This window comes from Myxine glutinosa, chromosome 11, assembly GCF_964187855.1.
Source record: "Myxine glutinosa chromosome 11, kmMyxGlut1.1, whole genome shotgun sequence".
In the NCBI taxonomy this organism is placed as follows: domain Eukaryota; kingdom Metazoa; phylum Chordata; class Myxini; order Myxiniformes; family Myxinidae; genus Myxine; species Myxine glutinosa.
The window spans coordinates 119200161-119219818 of NC_136271.1; the positions used below are offsets into that span (position 1 = coordinate 119200161).

A 19658-nucleotide genomic window follows, 5' to 3' on the forward strand; every position below is an offset into this window, starting at 1 on the left:
AAGACAAGATGGGGAGAGAAGGGGAAGCACACAACCACAACATGTATTCACCCAACCGTACGGAACTTCACATCAGGATTTAAATATTTGTTTATGTCACAAATGTTGTTAAAAGTTTATTTTTTATATTAATGTTATTTAATTTGTGATTGGAGTTATGCTGTTTGGAATGAAAAAAGACATATCGAGTTCAAGTGAATAACGAAATGCCGTGACGGTTTCTACTTTCTAAACGTGAATTTGCGGATCACCATATGCAGATTCGCCATTGACTGGGTATGGAACACACGTACCTGTTTGTTTGCGAACGGGTACGTTTTTCATGGAAGTCCTTCATGAACTTGCTGTCCATGTCTGACGTGCGACTGAAGGTGCTACAGGAATGTGGAATTTATTGGTTTCATGCTTTAGCATTCGCCGTTTCTGTATTGTCTGTTTGCTTCTGGCCTCCCACCCGTGCATAGCACGGGTACCTCACCAGTTTTTTAAATTCACCAACATAGCTCTAAATGGACTGTGTGTAATTGAAGCACTTGGGTTTGAAAGCTTGCAAAAAGTGAGAAGCAGAAGAAGAAAGGTGGAAAGGAGAAACAGCACGTTAATATAAGTATAAACCATCACCAAAAGTGTGAGTGCCAAATGGTCGCAGATTTTCACGTTAACACCAGACCTGGTCCGAGAAATAGCTTTTATATTGAAAAAGGAGAAAGTGCAAAGTACAGGGTGACGCTTGTCTAAACAATGCAAATACACTTTGAATCAAAGGCCAGAGTGCCAGGTCTTACAACCTTGCTTACTGCTTTTGCCTGAGATGGCTTAGAGCCTAAGACAGTCGGGTAAAATGGTCAATATGAAACCTTTTGGAAAATAACTTAACCCCAACAAAGCAAAAGACATTGTGAAGGCAAGAGAGCTGGAAAAATAAAACGATCACAAACAGGGTAATAAAACAAATGAATGGGAGAATGGTAAAGAGAGAGTAAATGGCATGGGAGAAAGGTAGAGAGAGGGAGAGGAGGGAGGAAAGAGTGGGGAAGGAGAGAGAGGTGGATGGGGAGAGGGTGGAGAGAGGAGGAGAGATGGAGAGATGGAGAGATGGAGAGATGGAGAGAGAGAGAGAGAGAGAGAGAGAGAGAGAGAAAGAGAAAGAAAAAGAGGAAGGGAGGGGAGAGGGCAGAGATAGGGAGGGGAGAAAAAGAGTGGAGGGGAGATAGAGGATGGGAGGGAGAGTGGAAGCAAGAGAGAGTGAGGGGAGAGATAGGGAGGGGAGAAAAAGAGTGGGGAGAGAGAGAGGGAAGGGAAAGAGAAAGGGGGTGGGAGAGAGAAAAAAAAGAAAAGGGGAGGAAAGAGGGGTTGCGAGGGACTAGAGGAGCCATGATAAAACAAGAAGAGTCAGAGTTAGGGCAGGGGGTTCATTCCAGCACTTTCTTACCAACCAACCCTTCTGCACTCAATGTTTTTGGGAGAATTCCTGCCACCCACCCCTTCTTTCCTGCCAACCACTTAGTGGTGTTATCCCACTAAACATGAGAAGAAGCCCATCAAACATCCCGGTGGAAGAGAAGTGATCGAGATTGGGTTGAGTGAAGATATTGTTTCACTTTGATAGCATGCTCAGAATACTTACCCTGCGCAGTCAACTTCATTTGAGCCAACTCTTCTGTTTTTGAAAGTTTTTTTTCTTTGATCCAATATGGCTGCCAGACCATGTGATTACATCATAAATTTTTATTCTCCAATATAATTGTTGCGTAGATCACACTCAATAAATCTTAAACTGATCAGACTAAGCGTTGTCCCTGTCGAATTATGATATCATAATTAAGGCAGCAATGACGTCATCGTTAACAACACTTATTCCTCATTTGGAGTTCTTAAACAATGAGCCAGGTTTCAATTTTTTCCCATGGAGCAGTTTTGGAGATATAAAGGTGCAACTTTTTTCGGTTTTCAAAGATGGCGCTTGTACCACGTGACCTATGTCGTCATAATTATTAAAATATTCTACAGGAGGAAGCGCTCCTATGGTGAAAATTTCGTGTCCATCAGACGAACAGTTGAAGATAAAAAAAAAATCATATTGATCGAATCAAGCGTTGTGCTTGCCGAATTATGACGTCATACTTACGGTACCAATGACATCATTAACATATTTTATTCCACATGGGGAGTACTTGACAACGTATCATGTTTCAATTTTTCCATTAAGCTGTTGGCATCCATACCACATGACCTATGACGTCATAATTATGAGTATAGAAATTCTACAGGCGGATGACCTCCTATGGTAAAATTTCGTCAATCGGACCAACGGTTGCCGAGAAAATGAATTTTAAAAATGCAGACATACACGTACGTACATATGCTACACGTATGCAACCGAATGCCTAACCCTACTTTTTGCTTCGCGAGTGCAGGGTAACTACCTGAGCACACCAATGGCAATTCGAAGAACTAGGTGTCTGACCAGTGTCCATGTTATTGATGAAGCGAGCAGCTCATTTGTGGAAATAAAATTTTTTTCCATGATGGTGGGTCCTGTTTGGATCCTCATGTTTCCTTTCATCAAGTGGCCACGTGACATCTGTGTTCAAACAGATAACCTTCCCATACATTGAGATATATCACCTCTTATATCTGGCATTGCCATTCTGCTACTGCAATGCTCTGAGCTACAATACATTAGTCATGACATGACGACTGCCATGTGGCATAAATGATGATGATGAATACGTAAACCAGCATCCTGTGTTATGCAGGAAAGGCTAGAGAGTCTGAACCATAAGCAGAGAGCATTACAAGATAGATGTAGAGAGCTTCAGAGGGCAAGCGCTGGGAAGAAACGTCTCCTGTGAGCGATGAACAATGCTTTAGTGGTGACGGTTAGACAAGCGAAACAAGACGAGCAGGAAGCAGAGAAGCAGGCAGGTTTGAGAGGAAACGTTTTGGCAGCAAGGCAGGGAGATGGTGTCACCTGAGTGCCAAGATGCTAAATGGCCATTTGATGCTGCGGTGTTTGAATTATGGAGGTTAGGGAAGGGCAACACTACTAAAATATGATACTGCCAGCCAGGAAGCTTTGCCAGGTGACTCGACAGGGGCAGTCTTTCATGGTCCTTCGTGAGGTCATTTTTTAGTTACGCAAGACTAGAGGAATATCTCAACACTCTCAGCAGCCATCTAATGATTTCCAGGAAAAAAGACAAAAAAGGCAACAAAACTAAATCTAATATGAACACAAAGGTGTAATGAGAGTATCACCCACCCACCGTGTCTTTGTCAATCGTTTGTTCCTTCATACCTTCTCATTCCTTCTCCCCACCCAACACCGATGCCCGTCACACTCCCTCACGACCATCATCACCTCCGAACACCCATCCAATTTTCCACCTTTCCTTTATGTTCTCATCTTTTTCCTTCATATCTCATTCGCTCAACACGGAGATGACATAATATACAGATCCAATGTTGGCCCCAGATTTCTTCAAGTAAAAATCAAACAACTTGCAATAGGCCTACTTAGGTCTTATTAGTCGAAAATGACACCTGGTGATTATGATGAAAATTCTATTCCTTCAGGGAACATCTGAAAATGAAGGCCCAAAAATGAGAGTAGCTACCCAGAATGAAAAACTAGCGTGCTATACTAGATGGTGCCAAGAGGTCTCAATGTGGATCTTACCTTACCAATCCATCATCACAGTTGACACAGTCATGGAATCCATCATCCCAATTGATATTCAATCCTTCCTTTTCTCCAACAACCTCATCTCAGATCACCAATTTGTTTTCAGACCAGGTCACTCCACCCTGGACATGCTGCTTCTATTCACCCAACAATGGATGGAGGCGTCAATGTTAGAAATGAGATCAGAGTTGTGGCTCTAGACATATCTTGTGCTTTTGATACTGCCTGTCATCCCGCATTTCTCTCTAAACTCCCTGCCTATGGCATCTCCCTCCAAAAGGACCGTCTGGCAACCTCTCTCCCCATATACCTTCTGAACATTCGTCTTGAGGAAGTTTACTCATTCAAACACCTGGGACTCACCATTTGCCATGATCTCTCTTGGGCAAACCACGTATCAAAGTTGGCTCACAAAGCCATGTCTCCTACTGGTCATCCTCCATCGTACAAAGTCCTTCCTTGGCACACCTTAACTCCTATCCACCTACAAGGCCTTCATCTGCAGCTCAGAAGGGAGTTGATCGGCAGCTCTCCCCTCTGGCCTGGCTCCCCTGCCTCATGTCTTGCTCAGATTGATGCCGTGGACCCCAAGGCCTTTAAGATGATTGGAATCTCCCGCGATGAAGCTGAATCTACGGACCTATCTCAGACAGGTCGTTACAGACTCCTTTCTGGTCTCGCAACCTCTGCTCTTTCGATGCTTTGTTCCCCCCACACTGGTGTCTGCAGGGCACACATGGTCCACCATCAACTCCCTTCTGATGAAACTGCCGAAATCCAGGATCACTGCTCACATCCATTCATTTGTTCCTCTTTTTTCCTGCCTGTGGACGCAACCCCCACATCCTCTTCAATCTCATTCTTCCCTCCAGGTCTTCAAGACAGCTGTTCACCACCATCCAAAAACACGATGTTTTCTACGGTCGATATGACCCCTCATCTCCCCGATCCCTTCTCCTTCCAAATTCCCAGTTTTCCCTCCTGAGAGATTCCATCTGCATCCATCTTGTTCACCCAATGCATCCTCTCCTAGCCCTCATTCCATCCCACTCTCAATGTTTATCCAGCTCTGCCTCTTTTTCATGGCCTTCAACTCTGCTGTTTGTTTCCACTCCAACTCTCTATTGTTCCTTTTGTTCTTTTGCATCCTGATCCATTCATTTTACTAATACTAGCTCTTCCATGAGCCTCGACTATGCATACCACATAAAAAGGGGAAAAGAATAAAGTACAAAAATGAGGGGTAAAGACATGTGGGGATGGATAAGGCTTTGTAAACACTGCAGCTTGAGATTTTGCTGATCTCAATTTGCTTGCAACACAGATTCAATCTCACCAAGCATCCCTGTAGGGACTTTGTAAAAAGGGCAACGTGTGATCATGTTGGGATATTCTTAATAATATGGTTGTGAATTTGTTCCATCGTCACCGCATGGGAGACGCTCGAGGAACTGCTCGAGACTTGCGGACACGAGGCGGCTGATCTCGAGCCAAGGGCACTGCCAGCTTAACGCGTCTCAGGAGTAGATTTTAAAAGTGCATTTTAGTTTTTCAAATAGCTGAGATACTGCATAAATAAAACGAAACCACCTTTTAGAGGCCATTTTTCCCTGCAGAGCAGGGGTTGGCCTTTTTCGGGCACCTTGGTCCCCTTTGGTCCGTTTTGGTCCTACAGGTTTGGTACGTTTTTTGGTCCCCTTTTTGGAGCAATATTTTATGGCCAAAAGCCCTTCCTGCCGCCAACCCTGTTAGTCGCCTCTTGCGACACACAGGGATTACCAGTGAACTGGTCCTCAATTTGCAGACCTCGGAAGGATGACGGGCTGAGTCAACCCCCCTGGCGTTAATTCAGCGATTGATCGGGATTACGAACCCAGGGTCCTAGGATCCCAAGCCGGCACCCTAACCGCCAAGCCAACACCAGGCTCAGATACTGCATAAATGTAGATTTTAAAACATGTGCAAATCTGTTTAAATGTATCTTGTGAAACCCATCCATGAAAATGATCATCATCGGGCCAATGACCCTAGAAAGATCAATATCGCTGATCATGATGATGCTCATGATGATGAATAAATCTCAAATTTCCTTCGACTACCTGTGAAACAAAGTTTTTTTGGTTTTTTTTACAGGTTTTTTTAAAGAGGGCAATTTAACATCTAGCAGAGCATCTTTATTTATGACACGTACATGGAAACAAAGAGAGTACTGAAAGCATTTCAGATAATATTCCAAGCATCTCATGCACCTGATTACAAACCAATAAGGGCCACATTTATGAAAGGCGTTTCGTGAGAGTCTTGCTAACACACACGTCCAGCCCTTAAACGCTGACAAAAAACATATTTGTACGCACACAGCTAATTACCCGTTTAAATCGCAATTTACGATGGGAGATTAACAACCGATTAGCCTGTGAAACTCCGCCCATATCACCAACATCCAATTGAAATGATGCACTTGCAAAGAATCAAAGCACATGGACAATATTGTTGGAGGGGATTCAGCGCATTGTTCCTCATTGTAGGTTGATCCAGGTCATCTTGGATTAGATTCAGCAGCCAACAAAATGATTCCTTCGAGAGATCATCCATCCCTCCTTTTAGATTATCCATCCCTCCTTTCAGATTATCCATCCCTCCTTCAGCACATCCATCCCTCCTTCCACTCATCCATCCTTCTTTCGAGATTATCCATTCCTCCAACCATTGATCATGGAAAAGCCAATCTGTGAATGTGTACAATCTCTGTATCCGAGCTATAGCTACACACATGACACATGTATGCCATTCTGGGTAATCTGGATGAAATTCACCTCCATATCGGACCATTCTTGCCTCCGGAATGGTCTGAGAGTGATCGATGATGGTTATTGAAACATATATCATGCTTTATGTTTGGGTTGTATACACAGTATAAAATTAATTCGTGCCTATCTATTTATTATGTATGCAGATCTGGTGACGTTTTGCCACTCCTTGCTCCTTCCATACCTCTATAGTGATTCTAAAGTTAACTTAAACTGTCAGCAAGTATATAAGAGTACAACTGCAGTTATAATACCATTTTTGCCTTATGCTTGTTTCAAGGTGTTAAATACACTCTTAAACATGCCCTCACCGAGGTGTAAAAGCTTCTTTGTTATTTAAACGCATGTGATTAGGTTTTAATATAGTTGCAAGTGTAACAGTTGCAAGGTTAATACGCGACTACGTCTAACTCTTAAACGCCTTTCGTAAATTCGGCCTTAAAGGTACAGTCGTGGCCAAAAATATTGGCACCCTTGCACTTTTTTCAAATGATGCACCATTTGTTCCAGAAAATTGTTGAAAGTAAAAAATATTTCGGTATCCACAAATGTATTTCTTTGCTTTGCAGTGGAGCAAAACAAAATAAGCTGAAAAAATTACAAAATCTTAGCTTATTCCACACAGAAATCCTAAAATGGCCCGAACAATATTATTGGCACCTTTTAGAAGTTGTTAGAAATCATTAGATTTCAAGCAGGTGATTCTCCTTTACTTTGGAATTGAACTCACCTATGGTGTGTTTCAGGTGCCTACAATATTTGTTGTCAAGACCGAACTCTCTTATCTGTCTCCCTCTTCCAAATCCTGGTGGCATCTGTTCAAATGTGTTTCTGGTGTTTGTTCCCCCTCCATCCCCTCCCTTACCTCAAACGGCTACACAGCTGACTCCGCACGTGAAAAAGTTGAATGCCTCAACTCTGTGTTTGCCTCGAAATCTTGTGTCCCAAACCCATCCCTCTCTGTACCCACCGTACCCAGTCGTACCCAGCTGCTCCTGGACTCTGTGTCCTTTCCTCCTGACAAGGTGGAAAAGTTTCTGTCAACCCTCGACTCTGATTCTGCAACTGGACCTGACGCCATCAGCCCACGGGTCCTAAAATCCTGTTCTTCCGCTCTTTCACTCCCTCTCTCTGTTCTCTTCACCCTCTCTTTTGCTCAAGGTCATCTGCCATCTGCTTGGAAATCAGCCAACATCACCGCTTTGCACAAAAAAGGTGCAAAAACAGATCCCAGCAACTACAGACCAATCAGCCTTCTCCCAATTATCAGCAAAGTCATGGAATCCATCATTGCTTCGGATATGAAATCTTTCCTCTTCTCCAATGGCTTGATCTCTGATCATCAATTTGGTTTCAGACCAGGTCACTCGACACTGGACATGCTGCTTCTGCTGTCTCAACAATGGATGGAGGTCCTCAATGCCAAACAGGAAATCAGAGCTGTCTCCCTTGACACATCACATGCCTTCAATACGGTCTGGCACCCCGCTCTGCTCACCAAACTCTCCTCCTTTGGTATCCATGGAAATCTCCACACTTGGCTGGCGGACTTCCTCTCTAGTCATAGTCAACATGTGGCCCTGAATGGGTTTCTCTCATCTCCTCTTCCTGTTCAGGCTGGAGTTCCCCAAGGCAGTGTTCTGGGCCCTGTGCTTTTTCTGGTCTTCATCAATGATCTCTCCGATTCTCTTGAAAATCCTCTCTATCTCTTTGCTGATGACTCCACTCTCTGCCGCTCCATTCCTCATCCCTCAGATCGGCAGTCTGCAGCCTCCTCACTCTCTGCAGACCTGGACAAAATCACAGACTGGGCAAAAAAGTGGAACCAGGCAAATAGGCAATCCAGACAAATCTCACACTCCTACTATGTCTCTCCGAAAAGACGGACTGGACAAGGCTCCCATCCACTTTCTGAACAATCCTCTCCAAGTAGTTCTGTCACTTAAGCTTTTGGGTCTCACTATCTGCCATGATCTTTCCTGGGAAAACCACATTTCCAAGTGGGCCTCCAAAACCAGTCGCCGACTGGTCATCCTCTGTCGTGCAAAGTCCTTCCTTGGCACACCTGAGCTCCTCAACACATGCAAGGCTTTCATCCGCAGCTCAATGGAATACTGTTCTCCCCTCTGGGCCGGTGCTCCTGCCTCACACCTAGCTCGGCTTCACGCTGTTGAAACCAAAGCTTTCAGAATCATTGGAATCTCTCTCGATGAAGCTAACTCCGAGGGCCTTTCACTCACTCACCACAGGCAGGTTGGTGGTCTTTCTGTCTTCTATCGACTCCTCTTCGGCCTTTCTCCCCCAGCTTTGTCAGTGCTCTGTCCCCCAAATATTCCTGCAGGTCACACAAGATCTGCTAGCAACCATCTTATGGTTAAACTGCCAAAATCAAGACTCTCTATTCACCTTCACTCTTTCATTCCTCTTTTCTCCCGCCTCTGAAACAATCTCCCTCACTCTCTTCAATCCCACTCTTCCCTCCAGTTCTTTAAAACAGCTGTTCACCACCATCTCTTATCTTCCCCCATCCAAAACCTTGATCTTTTCTACCCCCGTTTAATCCATCTCAGATCCACTTTTTTTAAATACCGACTTCTTTCCTGGAAGTCCTAGTCGTGTCCATGTTTGGATGGGGGAGACTGGAAATTAGATTTTTCCTCTCCCAAATGCCTCCTCCCCCCAAGCCCTCTCCCTCCCACACATCTCCCGATATCCCTGTTCTCTAATGTTGTACTTGTGTACTTCCCTCTCTCTCCCCATCTTGTCTTCCGCTCCCTTTATCTTATGTTTTATGTGTCAGTTTGTCTTTTTGTGATTAATGTTAGCTCTTACAAGAGCCTCGATCTTGTGTACAAAAAAATATATATATATAAAAAAAACCCCTAACATTACACAAAATTAATGGATACTTTTTATGATAAATCTGTTCTGCATATGAAAATACAATCTAAGCATAAAGTTATAATATAGCACAAGTTAATGCAGATAATTTGCGGTTAAAACCAGCCTCAGGTTAGACAAAATTAATGGTTAAATTTTGTGATGAATCTGTTCTGCATATGAAAATGCAATCTGAGCACAAAGGCTCAAATTGCTAAGTTGGCGAAATGAGGAAGATCACCGGGAAATAATGTGTGAAACCCAAGGGATTGAGCATGCTGTTTACAGTTAAATGCACATTTACGGCCTACAAAACATAAACTCTGGTCCCTGTTTGATCTCAGCAATTCCCAGAAACACTTGCGGCCACAATGTGTTCCATTTGCAAACTATACTTTCTTGCCTCGTTTGCTGTTTTTGTTTTTACACACAGAAATAGCCATCTTTGCTTGTTTTCTTATATGTTAATATTGCTACACATTTACGAAGAATAAAATAGCACATATTGTGACAAAGATTGGCCTTAATTGACCATTCTGGTTGGCTTACGCTGCCATTGGTGGGAAAATGAACAACCACATCTCATCTGTAGCATTGCATCAAATGCAGACATAAAAGTGACATTGAGTGAAGACAGGAAGTATGCACCAAAGAGATCGTTAATCAAGATTCTTGTCAAATGACAGTGTTTTTAAGTGTACCAGAAGTCCAGAAAATCAGGAGAAATATTTTTTAAAGAGAAAACAGGGAGATTAAGTTTCTGTGAGCAAATGTAACTTAAGCTGAGTGAAAATGGTCATGATGATGAGGATTATCATCATCATCAATCAACTTTCATCGTTGCTCTTGTAACTGTCATGAATAGCTCTTTTTCATAATGCACAATGTTAATTCTTCCATGAGAATTTCTTTTTTTTTTCTTTCTTTTTTTGTATGCAAGATCGAGGCTCGTGTAAGAGCTAACATTAATCACCAAAAAACTCCACTCTCTGCCGCTCAATAGCAATCTAGCAGTGAGAGTGTGAGATTTGTCAGGATGGTTTTAAATGTAAACAAGCGTTACGCCTAGGTCCCCCGTCGGTGAAGTGATGTGAGTTGACAAAGTGGAAGACGCAGAAAACATGCTATGATATGATATTTCGCTCACAAGGTTCAGACATACATGGCGGCGGCCATCTTGGATTTTGACGTGGCCACCAAATTTTCAATAGCGTTCTTCCGTATGCTTAGATACACCCACACACCAGAATAGAAGTTGGTACCTCACGTATTTTTCAAGATATTCATCTCACAAGGTTAAGACATACATGGCATCAGACATACATGGCGGCGGCCATCTTGGATTTTGACGTGGCGACCCAATTTTCAATAGCTTTCTTCCTTATGCCGAGATACACCTGCACACCAAATTAGAAGTTGGTACTTCGCTTATTTTTCAAGATATTCATCTCACAAGGTTCAGACATACATGGCGGCGGCCATCTTGGATTTTGACGTGGCGACCCAATTTTTAAGAGCGTTCTTCCTTATGCTGAGATACAACCACACACCAAATTAGAAGTTGGTACTTTGCTTATTTTTCAAGATATTCATCTCACAAGGTTAAGACATACATGGCATCAGACATACATGGCGGCGGCCATCTTGGAATTTGACGTGGCGACCCAATTTTCAATAGCGTTCTTCCTTATGCCGAGTTACACCCACACACCAAATTAGAAGTTGGTACTTCGCTTATTTTTCAAGATATTCATCTCACAAGGTTCAGACATACATGGCGGCAGCCATCTTGGATTTTGACGTGGCGACCCAATTTTCAATAGCGTTCTTCCTTATGCCGAGATACACCCACACACCAGATTAGAAGTTGGTACTTTGCTTATTTTTCAAGATATTCATCTCACAAGGTTAAGACATACATGGCATCAGACATACATGGCGGCGGCCATCTTGGATTTTGACGTGGGTTGCACCCACACACCAAATTCGAATGCGGTCCTTCGCTTATGCACGCACGCACGCACACCCGCACGCAAACACGCACACCCGCACGCAAACACGCACGCACGCACGGACGGAGGGGAAAGCCATTGTCCCCCTTTCGCTACGCTGTGCGACGGGGGACAATTATCTGCACTAACCTGTGCTATATCATAGCTTTACTTAATTTTATTAGTATCCACATCAAAATCAACAACACTTTGACTACAATGTCATTAAAAAAGTAAAGAAAAAATAAAGTAAAAAATGATTGGATAATAGGAACCAGAAAATAGCATAAGATAATAATCAGGTCTGGTACCTTTACATTTAAACATTTTAATCGGTTTTGAATTATTAACATACAGTTAATCTCGCATTAAATACGTTGTAAGAGTTTTACGGAAGCAGTGTTTCGAGGTTTTCTTTCTCATATCTAACGGTAATTCATTCCAAAAATTAGTACCTGTGTATGATATAGAAAATTTCCCAAGAGATGTGCGACATTTTGGTACATACAGTTTGTCACTTTCCTTTTGTCTGGTATGATATTATGTTGTATTAAAAAACAACATTGAACAATTAAATGTAGAAGTGTGTTATTTATCAAATCATACATAAAGCTACAACAGACAGTCTGTGCAATTGAAACACATTCAACAAATTCAATTCTTTAAACAAAGGCTTTGTCTGTGACATAATTGTACTAAATATAACAGTACGCAAAGCCATCTTCTGAGTTAACATTATACATTTCAAATTCGTTTCCTTGGTGCTACCCCACACGTCTATTCCATATGTAATATGTGGCTGTATAAATGCCTTATAAATTAAAATCAAAATGCGTCTTGGGACAAGGTTTCGCAATCCATAAAAATACCAACTTTTTGCCGGATGCATTTATTGACCTTTTCAATATGATTTTTCCAAGTGAGCTGCTTATCTATAATTAACCCAACAAATTATGTATGATCAACCTCACTTATTGTGGTTTCTTCAATCGTGAGGCTTCCATGCACTGTAATAGTTTATAACTTTACGCTTAATTTATATTTCATATTTTATTTATATTTTATTATCTATTAATTTACTTTACGCTATATTATAACTTTATGCTTAATTTATATTTTATATTTTAGTAATTTTTATAATTTACTTTACACTATATTATAACTTTATGCTTAATTTATATATTATATTTTATTTATATTTTATAATTTATTAAATTACTTTACGCTATATTATAGCTCTATGATTAATTTATATTTTACATTTTATTTATATTTTATAATTTACTTTATGCTATATTATAACTTTATGCTTTATTTATATTTTATATTTTATTTATATTTTATAATTTGTTCATTTACTTTATGCTATCTTATAACTTTACACTTATTTTATATTTTATTTATATTTTATAATTTATTAATTTACTTTACATGATATTATAACTTTATGCTTAATTTATATTTTATATTTTATTTATATTTTATAATTTATTAATTTACTTTACGCTATATTATAACTTCACGCTTAATTTATATTTTATTTATATTTTATAATTTATTAATTTACTTTACGCTATATTATAACTTTACGCTTAATTTATATTTTATATTTTATTTATATTTTATAATTTATTAATTTACTTTACATGATATTATAACTTTATGCTTAATTTATATTTTATATTTTATTTATATTTTATAATTTATCAATTTACTTTACGCTATATTATAACTTCACGCTTAATTTATATTTTATATTTTATTTATATTTTATAATTTAGTAATTTACTTTATGCTATATTATAACTCTACGCTTAATTTATATTTTATATTTTATTTATATTTTATAATTTACTTTACGCTATAATATAACTTTACATTTAATTTATATTTCATATTTTATTTATATTTTATAGGTTATTAATTTACATTTTGCTATCTTATAACTTTACACTTAATTTATATTTTATATTTTATTTATATTTTATAAATTTATTAATTTACTTTACGCAATATTATAACTTCATGCTTAATTTATATTTTATATTTTATTTATATTTTATAATTTATAAATTTACTTTACGCTATATTATAACTTCATGCTTAATTTATATTTTATATTTTATTTATATTTTATGATTTGTTAATTTATTTTACACTATATTATAACTTTACGCTTAATTTATATTTTATATTTTATTTATATTTTATAATTTATTAATTTACTTTACGCTATAAAGCTTTACGCTATTAACTTCATGCTTAAAAAGATTAATGCTTTAAAGTGTTATACAATGGGTGAATAAGAATAACAAAGACATCTGCATGCTTGCTTGTCTACTTATGAGTGCAATTATTAATATAAGCAATGGAGAGCATGCTGTTCTTAGCAGGAAAAGTTGAAACAGTTGCTTAATCTGCAATGTTTTGAACACAAAATATCCAAAAGTATCTATCGCAAGAGAAAGCGCTACAGCCGTTAATATATACACAAAGAATTAAGTTAAGCACCCCCCCCCGTTTTTTTACAACCTCGCACATTACAAGTTTGTTGTCGTCAAAACAGTGTAATATACCCATGATATTGCCATATTTTCTGGAGAAGTGATATTATGGTCACATAAAAACATAACAATCATGCCGTTTTCAATATTTTATTCTGAATAATTTAAGGTGAAATTTTTTGGGAATTTTAGGCATATTTTCACCTCAATTTAAGTATGGAGCTATAGGTCCATCACGGACAGTGTGGATGACGTTTATGTTTTCTAACGTACAGTCATTGTTCTGAGAAGACCTCTAGCGATCTTTGCGTCAATAACGTGTGTAGGACCCACGTGATCGGATCACTGACTCAACCCTACGTCTCATAGACCCTGTAAGCCGTCGTATGCGTTGCTGTGGCAGGTTGAACCCCCTCGAGCACGTTCGGGACATGTTGGGACGACAAATTGCGAAGATGGTCCCTCCAATAGCCAATCTGGATGAATTGGAACGTGCATTACATCGGGAATGGAACAACCTGCCACAGCAACGCATACGACGGCTTACAGGGTCTATGAGACGTAGGGTTGAGTCAGTGATCCGATCACGTGGGTCCTACACACGTTATTGACGCAAAGATCGCTAGAGGTCTTCTCAGAACAATGACTGTACGTTAGAAAACATAAACGTCATCCACACTGTCCGTGATGGACCTATAGCTCCATACTTAAATTGAGGTGAAAATATGCCTAAAATTCCCAAAAAATTTCACCATAAATTATTCAGAATAAAATATTGAAAACGGCATGATTGTTATGTTTTTATGTGACCATAATATCACTTCTCCAGAAAATATAGCAATATCATGGGTATATTACACTGTTTTGACGACAACAAACTTGTAATGTGCGAGGTTGTACAAAAACGGGGGGGGTGCTTAACTTAATTCTTTGTGTATATGTCTCATATATCCTGAAAAAGGTTTGAGATTTACTTGTGTTGTGTGTTAAATAAAAATATCTGTTAAATGAATACAAATTGTCACCAATTCTCCAACTCTGTAGTCTCATTAAAAAAAGTTAATATATCAACAAATTAATCATCGATTAAACAACACACACAGTTGTTGCTCGTACAGACATGTGTCTAAGCTGCTGCATTTGTAAACAGCACAATGAGACTGACAGCGCATCACTGCAGCGGAGCGTTATGGGACTTGCCTGGCTGGGTGATGTTCATTCACAATGACAGGTTTGTCAACAGCTTGGGATATCACAATGGAGGGAGAATGGACTACTTGCTGTCATACTTCACATGCTCCTTATGGATATGAATGTTTGGCTTGTAACACACGAACTAATGGAATTTCAAATTCACTGAGCAATATAAATGATTTTTAAGGTCATCTCTTGGATTTGCAAGGTATTTCTTGACTTCAGTGTATCGGGTTTTCATGGGTTTTCCAAAGGTGAGAAATAATATTTCAACTTAGAGTTTCATTTCAATTGAGAAGTATGTCTTGTATCAAGTTATTTCAGGAGGAGGAGAAGGGGGGAGTGGAGTAGGAAGAGGATGAGAAGTGGGGAGTGGAAGAGGAGGATGAGAAGTGGGGAGTGGAGGAGGAAGATTATGGGAAGTGGGGAGTGGAGGAGGAAGAGGATGAGAAGTGGGGAGTGGAGGAGGAAGATTATGGGAAGTGCGGAGTGGAGGAGGAAGATTATGGGAAGTGCGGAGTGGAGGAGGAAGAGGATGAGAAGTGGGGAGTGAAGTAGAGGGAGAAGGAGGAAAGGGGGAATAGAGTAGGAAGAGGATGAGAAGGGGGGAATGGAGGAGGAAGAGAAGGAGGGTTGGTGGAGTAGGGGGAGAAGGAGGAGAGGGAGGAAGAGGAGGAGGAGATATCTTAATAGAGGAGAGTTTTGTGAATCAATTTAACCGGTGTGTCACATCATGAAGGAGAATGAAATACAGTAAATGCAATCATTTCAGGTAAATAGTGACAGCTATGTGGTGCACAGTTTGTTCATAATTGAAAAAGATGAACTGAACGGAAATTGTGTTTTTAATTGCCTCTGTTAGGGAATTCAAAGTGGAGAGGATTGAAAAATAAAACCAGGTGGAATTAGATTATCATCTTGTTTTATTTATTTTCATGAGATTATCATCTTGCTGGCCTATTGCCAGCACGTGTACGTGGCCAGAGCGACGATCTCTCATTCAGAGTGTTATCTTCACGCATTGTTGCTGGGGAAGTGACAACACATGGCACAGATGCATTCTACATTGAATGAACTATTCATTTATTTTATGGAACTGCACTTTAACAATGGCATCCTCTTTAAGCCCTTCTTCATCAACAACAACTACTACTAGTTTTACTACAAGATAATATGACCCAGAGTTTCACCATAACCTGAATGGTGGTGTTTTTACTTACTATGAGTGTACACTATCGTTTCAGCTTCGTAATGAGATTTTGGCCTTGAACCTCCTCAGGAAACCAGGCGCCATGCATCAAACGACCAACAATCATCCTGGTACTTGTCGTCAGCACACATGATGTCTCTGGCACACACGGGGTAACGATGGCAGCTGCTGGAAAGCATACACAGACCACGACTATCGGGGACGCCTCTTCACAGTTGTTGCCGGGGACCGCAAGTCGTGGGCCAAATCTTCCCCATTCTTCCCCGCTGCCCGGATTCATCAGGGCAGCGCAGTCACAGTCAGAGTGCCAATCACCACCATCTCTTATCTTCCCCCATCCAAAACCTTGACCTCTTCTACCCCCGTTAATTCACCCCAGATCCACTTTTTTTGAAATCCCGACTGTTTTCCTGAAAGTTCTAGCAGTGTCCATGTGTTTTATACCTCTCCCACCCCATCCCCTCCTCCTCCCCCCAAGCCCTCTCCCTCCCCCAGATCTCCCGATGTCCCTGTTCTCTGCTGCTGTACTTGTGTCCTTCCCTTTCTCTCCCCATCTTGTCTCCCGCTCCCTTTCTTACATGTTTTATGTGTCCGTGCGTGTGTTTTGTGTGTAATGTGTTAGCTCTTAAACGAGCCTAGACTTTTGTACAAAAAAAGGCTAATGCCCCTCGTACATTGGTCACATACATACATGAGAGGGCCATTAGAGCCAGCCATCCACTAAGGTGATTTGTCAATGTGAATCACAGAAGCTCGATTAACATACTTGTGTGGCATTCAACAGATAAAGCATGATTAACACAACGCATTTTCCATGGGAATCCCAAATGCATCGACATGACTTCCAGTGTTTGATATTCGTTTTGTTAAAATTTGATTTGAAACACCAAAGTTGCTTCTTTTTTATTTATTAAAAGCAGCGAAACTGATTAAAGTATTCTCTCTTTGCCCCCGAGGGAGCCTTAAATGAGCATACATTCTTTGTGGACACTGTGAGATACAAAGATGTTGCATCAACGGCTTCTAATAAATTGCAAACAATTTGCTCAGGAAGTAGTACATGCCGATTACTGATTGAGATCACAGGGTGATACTCAGGTAAAGGTTGTTACTCACTGCCGAATCCCATGCCATACAAACAATTATGAGGTTGTAGCGGTTACCGCTGGATGCACACAATCGCCTTGCACCGGCCAGAACACGGCCAGACGCGCCTCTCCCGGGCATGCCCGGACTCACTGTTCCCGGGCACGCCCGAACCTCCCGGGTACGCCCGGTCTCGTCTTTCCCGGGCATGCCCGCTCTCGCCTTTCCAGGGCTCGCCCAGAGCGTCCGGGCATGCCCGCTATCGCCTTTTCAGGGCTCGCCCAGAGCGCCCGGGCACGCCCAGCCTCGACTTGCCAGGCCGCAGCCAAACACGCCCGGGCAGGTCCAGACTCGCCTTTCCAAGGCTCGCCCTTGACACCCGGGCATGCCCGGTATAGCTTTTGCCGGGCAAACTTCCCGACATAAATGTGTATATATATTGCTGCCCGATAAACGGGCTTGTCAGAATACCTGAGCTGTTTTGTTTCAATAAAGCAACTCGGACGAATTCCGTCTTTGGTCACGTCAATTCTTTCGACTCGCGTTGGAGCGCAGTTCCTTCATTGGTGACCTACCGACATGGATACGGCAGTGACGCTTAAACTGCCTACCTTCTGGGAGGCTCACGCGGCTGTTTGGTTCGCTCAGGCAGACTCTCAGTTCGCCCTGCGAGGCATCACCGCGGACGACACCCGCTTCCACCATGTTGTGGCGGCGCTCGGTTCCGCCATCGCGGCCCGCGCCCCGCGCCTTGAGCCTCCTCGAGCACCCGCCGGCTGCTGACAAATACGACGCGCTGAAGACACTCCTCGACGCTTTCGCCCTCTCACCGGCAGCACGCGCACGGCGCCTGCTCGCTCTGCCCGAGCTCGGCGACACGCGCCCGTCAGAGCGCATGGACTATATGCTCTCGTTGCTCGGTGAGCACTCTCCGGATTTTCTGTTCCGCGAGCTGTTCCTTCGCCAGCTGCCTCACCCGGTACGCCTCGCCCTGGCTGGCACGTTGATCACGGATTCCCGTGCCCTCGCCAGGGAAGCCGATAAGATCTCCTCGGCGGGCCAGCACATCGGCGCGGTTACCTGGAGCCCGCCGCCGTCCGAGGCGACGCCCGAGCACCCTGCGCGGTTGGAGGCCGAACTGCCGGTGCAACTGGCGGCCGCCACGCCGCACCGCCCGCTTCCGACACGACGGACGGGGCCTCCACCTGACCGGGCGTGGTGTTATTACCACGCCAGGTTCGGACACAAGGCTCGGACGTGCCGGCCCCCGTGCACTTTCGGCAGGTCGGGAAACGGCCGGGCCGGCGTTCATTCCCAGCCATGAGCGCCGGCCACTCGGGCAACTTGCTGTTTATTCGGGACAAAGCGTCTGGGCGGTGTTTCCTGTGTGACACCGGCGCCCAACTGAGCGTCATACCCGCCTCCGAGCAGGACAGGCGGGACGCCGTTTGCGGCCCCTCTTTGGTCGCTGCTAATGGCTCGGCCATACGCACTTTCGGCCCACGCGTCGTCACCCTCTGCTTCGGCAGCCAGCGTTTTCAATGGACTTTTGTGACCGCCTGCGTCCCCATGGCTTTGCTGGGCGCCGACTTCCTCTGCGCGCACGGGCTGCTGGTCGACGTCAAACGTCGTCGCCTTGTCAACGCCGAGACCTTCAGCTCCCTGGCGTGCACGATGAGCAGCTCCGCGCCGACCGAACTGGCGTGCGCCCTCCCGGCAGCGAACGAGTTCGCTCGCCTGCTCGCGGAATTCCCGGGCCTCACGCGGCCGACGTTTTCGGCCGTCGCGGTGCGGCACGGGATCGAGCACCACATACCCACTACGGGCCCGCCGGTCTACGCCAGGGCCCGCCGCCTCGACCCGGCCAAGCTCGCCATGGCGAAGGCCGAGTTCGACGCGTTGGAGCACCTCGGCATCGTGCGGCGCTCCGATAGCGCGTGGGCCTCGCCACTGCACATCGTGCCAAAGCCGGGGGGTGGATGGCGCCCGTGTGGCGACTACCGCCGTCTCAACGACGCTACCACCCCCGACAGGTACCCGATCCCGCATATTCAGGACTTTTCCGCCCGTTTGGCGGGACGGGTCATCTTTTCGAAAATTGACCTGATACGGGGCTACCACCAGGTACCTGTCCGGGCGGCCGACGTCCCGAAGACGGCCGTCATCACGCCGTTCGGCCTGTTCGAATTTTTGCGGATGCCGTTTGGCCTCAAGAACGCGGCCCAGGTGTTCCAGCGCTTGATGGACGGCGTGCTGCGCGACCTGCCGTTTCTTTTCGTCTATCTGGACGATATC

The 19658-nt window shown here is 43.1% G+C and overlaps 1 protein-coding gene and 1 long non-coding RNA gene across 2 annotated transcripts in view; one reads left to right on the top strand and one right to left on the bottom strand.

The window, feature by feature from the left end:
- LOC144894345 (uncharacterized) overlaps positions 1-17363 on the top strand; it is a 46571-nt gene extending 29208 nt beyond the window's left edge. Inside the window, exon 3 of the long non-coding RNA XR_013625041.1 lies at positions 16347-17363. This is a non-coding gene — a long non-coding RNA (uncharacterized LOC144894345). The remainder of the gene's footprint in view (positions 1-16346) is intronic.
- The window catches only part of LOC137436928 (neurexin-1), a 1559617-nt gene that overhangs the window by 51231 nt on the left and 1488728 nt on the right, over positions 1-19658 (bottom strand). The gene's annotated exons all lie outside the window — the stretch shown is intronic.